Below are 7,287 nucleotides of genomic sequence, written 5' to 3' on the forward strand. Positions count from 1 at the left end.
ATATCCGCAATGATTTCTATGTTGAAACTCGTATAATGAGCGAGGTTGGAAGCCTACTCATGACTCAACAAAAAGGATTTGAATGAAATCCTAGAGTAAACGGTCTTCACTATCTTTTGGATTAATATACTATACATACATTAAATTGGATACGCATTTGGCATACAAGATAATTTTCTAGAATCTTGATAAGTTCAAGATATGGCATGGTTGCATTGGTCTCCCTGGTATTGGGATGATAAGAAAATTATTGATGGTTCTACTACACACAATCCAATGGTGTGAATTTTTCAAATTTATTGGATTATGTATGCACGATACGTGTAGACTGGAAAATTGATCACAAGGCCATCATATCTAAAGACAAAGGATGAGCGAGTAGATTTCCTTGTACAGGAGATGCATGTGATCCAATTCAACCATTATATGGATTGATATATTTCATATTGTTTTTGGACGCATCGACGAGATGTTCCAATGTGTGTTTTGCTTCTATAAGGAACCATGCTTTTACAAAGCTTATTGCTCAAATCATTAATTTGAGAGCAAATCATCCTAAGCATGGGATAAAATCCATCAGAATGGATAATGCTGCAAAATTTAGTTCATGAGCATTTGATGATTACCGCCTAGATTGAGGCATAATTGTGGAGCATATTGGTACTTTGTGTACATACCCAGATTGATCTTGCGGAATCACTTGTGAAGAAGATAAGTCGATAGCAAGATTGCTCCTACAGAACTGTAATCTCCCAACATCTATTTGGGGATATTGCAGTTTTAAGTACTGCATATACAAATTCAACGAACTGCATATTATATGGTCTCCCTGTTGCAGTTAGTACGTGGAAATGAGTAAGTATTTCCCATCTGCGATAATTCGGTTGTGTTGGATACATACCGATTTCACCACCGCAGCGTACATATATGGGCCCTCATAGAGAAATGGGGATATATTTGAGGTACAATTATCCGTCAATCATAAAGTACCTATAATCCTAACTCCTAAGAAGGGGACTTGTTTATGGCCCAGTAGATTTGGCGGGCATCGTTGCTCTGTTTTTAGCACGAGACGACCAGGGATTTGGCGTGCGGTCATCTTGTAGCTAATTATGGCGGGGTGTACTTATCAAAATGGTCAATATATGTCTATATTTTTTTATTAATAAACGTTTAAATGCATAAAAAAAATATACACATGTTAAGTACTCCAAATTATGCTTATAAATGCTATTAACAGAAATATATACGTTAGCCAAATTACACTTGCGATGGTGCAATTTGGTACACTAAAACTGATATGGAAGAAATCACTATGAATTAGAATGCACTATCATCTAAATCAATAGAATGGTCTTATATATGAACATACGCAAAAAGGAAATATCCCAACGCTGTCACGTGAATGACTAGAAGATATAAAAGGTTTTCTCCTCTAATTCAACACAAGATTCGAACCGAAGCGGCTGCTAAGCCTGCGCGCACATTAACCCGAGGTATGGGGTTCGGATCCCTATGTCAGAATTTTTATTTTCCCTCTACTTCTTACTTCCACCCACTGACAGGTAGGGCCGCACGCCATGTGGATTGTTTGACCAGTCAAATAGATGGAATACGGACTTGTACGATTTCATAGTGACCGTATAATCATCTTAGCACCTATATAGTGATCGTATTGACCATATTTTTAAATACAGTGATCAAAATGAGTGTACACGATAAGTTCAATGACTACTAATGCATTTTACTCTTTTTTAATTCAAGAACTTTTTGGAAACACAAACATTTTTTTATTACTCGTTATTTTTTAATTCTAAATTATTTCGTAAAATTGAGGAACTTCTTATCTTCATCCGCATTTTTTTAATTTTACTATATTTTTTCATCCTTTCTGGTGTAGTCAATTTTTTTTTGAAGAATACTAGAATAAAATCACTATTGTCCAAATTGCTAAGGAAGTTGGGCCTCCTCTTTTTTTTTTGATCGTAAAGTTGGGCCTCCTCTTTAGTTTGATTGCTCGTCCATTTGTCGTGGCGAGTGTCAAATAAGAGGTCCCCTAGAGGTCGACAAAGGAACTGCATGGAATGCCTTATTCTACACTAGTTCAAAAAAGAACTAATCAGTTTTAATTTCTTGATTTTTCTTCAATTCAAAACTTTTTAATAAAACCGTCCAAAATAAAATAATACTCATGAGAAAGTGGCCGAAAATAAAATAAAAATACTGAGCCCAGGGTTACATAGCCGCCGCACGCAGTGTGTGACAGTGGATATCCTATGTATACCAAAATACTCCTCATTATTTATTTAGATTTCTCTCAACATACACACAAGCCACCTCGTTATTTATTTCCTTTTCCTTATTTCTTTAGTCGCATGCTCTGCCTATTATTTTTCCTATCCATGCAACTCATCCACATCAATAAGCCATGCACGGTTGCCAGTCATCAACATGTCATTTTCTCATGAGCAGTAAATTTTTCCTTTTAGCATAATTAGTCTTTACATTTTATCAATGTCACGAGGCTATCAGTTTTAGCATGCGTTCCCGCTGCAACGCACGGGCCGTTTTCTAGTTCCACGCACAATAAAAGCTCCCAACGTGCATGACAAAATCAACGCGGCGTCGATCGCCACTGTACAGTTACCTGCACAAGAGGATGTTTCGTGACACCGTGATACGTTGCTGTTGTGCAGTGTAGAATCTATCGCCTGTTCAGCCGCAAATGGAATGGGGAATTTGCGCGTCCGGGTGGCCATGCCCCTCTCTTTATCAAAGTCATGATGACGCCTTGTGCGGTTGTGCCTTTCGTGCAACGGCCCCGTGACCGACCAGCAGCTCTCCGGAGCGCGCGAGCCTGCAGGCCGCTCGATCCGCAGCAGGGACATTTGCAGGACTGTAGCGCAGTCCCGTCTTTTACCTACGCCCGTGCCGTGTGATTGGCAGTTGAACGGCTGCGGTTTTGCCGTTCTGGTCAGTTTCTGCAGACAGCGAATTAACTCAGTTCTTTGGGAAACAAGACGCCTGCCGATCAACCTTGGCCTACCAACAGAGGTTTCATTTCAGTGAAACCCGTGGGCTCCAAACACCTTTATTTTTACTTTCAAAGCTGATGAGGGCGGGAGATGTTTTGCAGTTGACACTTGACACTGTTTATTTGTTATGCTGCTTACACCTGACAGATATAACAATTTCAGTATGTTTAGCACCGGTTACTGCACGAGTGAGTCTTCAAAAACATCCTCTCATAAGATAGGAAGGAAGATGATAATGCTTGACGATAGGAGTATGTATAATTTGCGCAGCTATAGCTCGTGCATACACTATATATTCCCACCGTCATGCATGTCTCTATGCATGCATATCGGGTACGTGCCTCCGGCTGTACACATCGAAGCATACAAAACTATATGTGGTATAGCTAATCAGAAGTTTCTTCTTCGGCACACGGACAAGCATGATATATATACTTATAATAACAAATATAATTCCTTCCTACAATATATATTTACACGTAACTCATGTAAATACTAGCACAGCAGTATACCCTAGGAAACGTACATGCGGTAATTATTCCATCATCAGCTAGGAGTATATAATTTAGGAAGCCAACTACTAGATCAGGCCATACATACACCTACCCAAATACCCCCAACCAGTAACTCAGGGAACCCAGTGGAGCTGCATTCCGGTGTTCGCGGAGAAGCTGTCGACGGACGAAACACTGGCCGCCGACGTGGACGAGGACCCGAGGATGGCGTCCATGAAGTCCGCCACCGGACCCATGCCCGGATCGGTGGCGAAAGCGCTGGCGCCCTTTGGCTCGGCGAACACCGGGAGGCAGCTCCGATCAGCCGCGCCTTCTTGAGCCAAGAGGCTAGAGGCACCGTTCTCCGGGCAAGCATTAGCCGCCTCGCGGCACAGCCTGATGAACTCCCCGTCGACGGTGTACTGGAGGTCGCAGCCGGGGACGTGGACGGGGAGGAGCAGCGGCTGGGAGGTGAAATTGAGCCATGCCGCGGAGGACGGAGGGGGCTGCGTGGCCACAGCTTGAGCCGCATTGTCCAGCCCGTTGAGCGACGCGCACCCCGCAGCTGCGATGCCTTGTCCCGCCCCATCCAGAATGTTATAGTACAAATCTGTACCAAAAACGACATAGTAACTCCGAGTTAGTACGTACGGTAAGTACTGGTGTACCACTACATGTTTGGTATCAGATTAGATGGTTCTTTTGGAAGAGAAAATTAACTAGTAGCTCTGCAATTTCGTACGTACTACTCCGTAGTTACGAGTACATGATCTACTACCAGTTACCTGCAGAGGAAGGGATGTTACCGGAGTGGAGGCTGCCCACGGCCTGCGATATGAGCTTCTTCTTGATGGTGGAGTTCCAGAAGTTCTTCACCTCATTGTCCGTTCTGCCAGGCAGGTGCTTGGCTATCTGGGCCCACCTGCAGCGCAGCAAAGCACAGCGCACAGCACGCATTTTGGTATTAGCTCAATCTGTTGCCATTTGTGTCCCTTTCATTCCTTGTCACGAGCAAGCTAATGTGATTTTGCACTACGCGCGTCGCGTGTAGGCCATGCAGACGCACAGATAAGTAACTGTCATGTACACAGCACAGGGGAATGAAGTTACAGCAGCTATGCGGAGCTGATTTGCATGTAGGGTAGGGGCAAAGCACCATGCATGCATTCAAGCTGGAGCAGCAGGAAGGTTTACCTGTTCCCTAGCACCCTGTGGAGGTCGACGATGAGGGCTTCCTCCTCCTGCGAGAAGCTTCCCCTCTTGAGGTCCGGCCTCAGGTAGTTGATCCATCTCAGCTCTTGCCGCACCTCTGCAGCCCTGTGCGCATGAATGAAGATGGACACATACATATTCAGCAATGCAGAAAGTGAGTGGTCAAGAACAACAGCTAGCTAGCTGGTGGAATTGAAGCAGCAGAGAATCCGCACGCACGCACGTACCAGCTTGCCTTGGGACTGAGCTCCAGCAGCCATGGCCATGCGCCGTGATGTACTTGACGAGCTTCTCGTCTTCCTCTGGCGACCACAGGCCCCTCCTGACCTTCTGCTTGTTGCAGCAGGAGTGGTGCCCCATCTCCTCTCACTCAACTACTCACACTCACTGCAGGCTGCACCGGTTATAAAGAAGATGAGATGAGAGAGAGAGAGAGGGCAATGTGGCGAGTGTGCATGCGATGCATGCAATGCAATCGCTACATCTAAGGGCAGGCAGATGAAAAGCACGGGGAGGAAAAGTTGTACCTAAACCTGTCGAGCCCTACTCCTTCCTATCTACTCGTATCCATCTAGCACGGGCCCCCGTCCAACCTACTCGTGAGCAGCATGTTACATAGGTTACTTCAAAAGTGAGTGGCTCGAGTGAGGACCTAAGGCGATGAGGCGTGACTGGACTAGACTACCGGGCGAGGGGCGTTTCGGTATTTCCACGCTCCGCCCCCTGCGTTATGAGAGAAGACTTGTGTGATGGGGCTGTGCCCCTATGCCTGGCTGGTTTTGGGAACTCTTGTACTGTGATGCCTGCCTGTGAATGTGTACAGTGGTGTGTGATCAATTTGCATAAGCAGAAATTTCACTGCCTGCGGTACGCCCATAACTGCCCCGCTTTCTTCAGAGTACATGGTCTGCAGCAGCAGCTACCATTTGGACTAGTATCAATTCGTCAAGAAGATATGTAATGGCCCATTTGCGCGTTCTGACCCTTCATCTATATATGTGTGCTGCCCTATCCTTAAATAGTCTTTCTGCGTTCTTTACTTCTTTAGCGTCTTGTTCTTACGTTCCATATGCACCCTTGAGGAAACGAATTTACCTCTGCGACTGCATCACTTTGTACATATACAGAAAGCAACGCGTCCGCGTGCATTCATTCATTCACCTTTGGCAAAAAAAGGTCGAGATTTGGGATCACTCTGTGTGCGCCCTGCCAATTGCCAAAGAGAAATTAAGACGAGGAGCAAAGGGCTGCAAGAAGCTCATGCTCGAGGACATGCACATTATTGGGCAGCCTCCCTTCCCTGAAAAGATTGCAGATGTAATTTAAGCAGAGTGGGTGGCCTTTCCGTATTTATCAACGTTCAACAAAGCTTTGTGGCAAATTAAGGGTAGGCCGGTGATCTGATGCATGCATATATACTCCACTCGTAGTTTGTTCGCTCTGACTCTGGTTTAGTTCCTTGCTGCTAGCTTTTGCACTGGTTTTACGTTTACGGTGTTTTTATCTAGCACATGTTTCAACTTAATTGCCACCCACTCCGTTGATCGACAGCAAGATAAAAAGAACTGATCATTGATCTCTTGAGGCTAGCTAGCGTTCGCTGCCGAAAGACTGACACGATAGCGGAAAAGGGGATCGCGCAGTTTCAGACAAGATCGAGCATGGAGTTCAGTGGACTAGTGCGGCACCGGCAATGCTACACGTACAAACAATTTACAGGCTTTTACAGGATGGTTAACCTTGATTGGTCAATAGGTGAGCAGTGCGGACAACCCCTGAAAATCAGAAAGGAGAGGTTTGTAATTGGTTGTTAGATGAAAGAAGCGTGTAAAAGCGTTCAAGTCTTTGTATGTCTAGCATTTTTGGTGCGGCACACTGCGATGCATGGGCCATGCAGGGGGTCGAATGCAGGAAACGCGACAGCGCGTAGCATGCGATGCACCACCGTACGTAGCTCACACGATCGACTCCGCCTCCCGATTCCCTGGCCGACCGGTGCTGATCGAAGCGTGCACCACACGCGGGCCATGTGCACGTCCCTAGCCCGTACCACTAATGCGCCGGGCCCAGCGCGGCATGTCACGGCATGCAAGTACATGTCCACCGCAGGGGAAAAAGGAAGTGGAGAACAATCATGTACCACATACACGTCCGTCCGGTCCGGCCGGCCGGCCGGGCTGTGGCATCTCTGTGCCCGATGTGATTATGAGAAGACGGTGCACGTACATATGTGCGCTTTTCGCGGAATCTGTGTATCAGAGCAAGGCAACCCATTTTATCCGCATACGTTCGTTTGGATCGATGCGGACAAAACTAGAGGCCCAACACGCCTACCCAAACCCAAATCTCGTCCATCTAGCGTTCGCGCGGACCCATTTTTGTCCAAAGTCGCGCCTAAAATGCGTCGGCGCGGACGCGCCGCACGTCTCTACAGCGTCCGCCGCGTCCCCACCTGTAGGTCACCCAACGACCGCCCGTCGTCTTATTTATGACGACCACTGACAACGGGCCCACTAGTCAACCAGTGAAAGCGTCCTTTTTTAACC

The 7,287-nt window shown here is 46.1% G+C and overlaps 1 pseudogene; it reads right to left on the reverse strand.

The window, feature by feature from the left end:
• Window positions 1-3,463: 3,463 nt before the first annotated feature.
• On the reverse strand, window positions 3,464-5,263 carry LOC123065534 (transcription factor MYB86-like; annotated as a pseudogene).
• Between the last annotated feature and the right edge of the window lie 2,024 nt (window positions 5,264-7,287).

Source organism: Triticum aestivum, chromosome 3B (genome assembly GCF_018294505.1).
Source record: "Triticum aestivum cultivar Chinese Spring chromosome 3B, IWGSC CS RefSeq v2.1, whole genome shotgun sequence".
Classification (NCBI taxonomy): Eukaryota; Viridiplantae; Streptophyta; class Magnoliopsida; order Poales; family Poaceae; genus Triticum; species Triticum aestivum.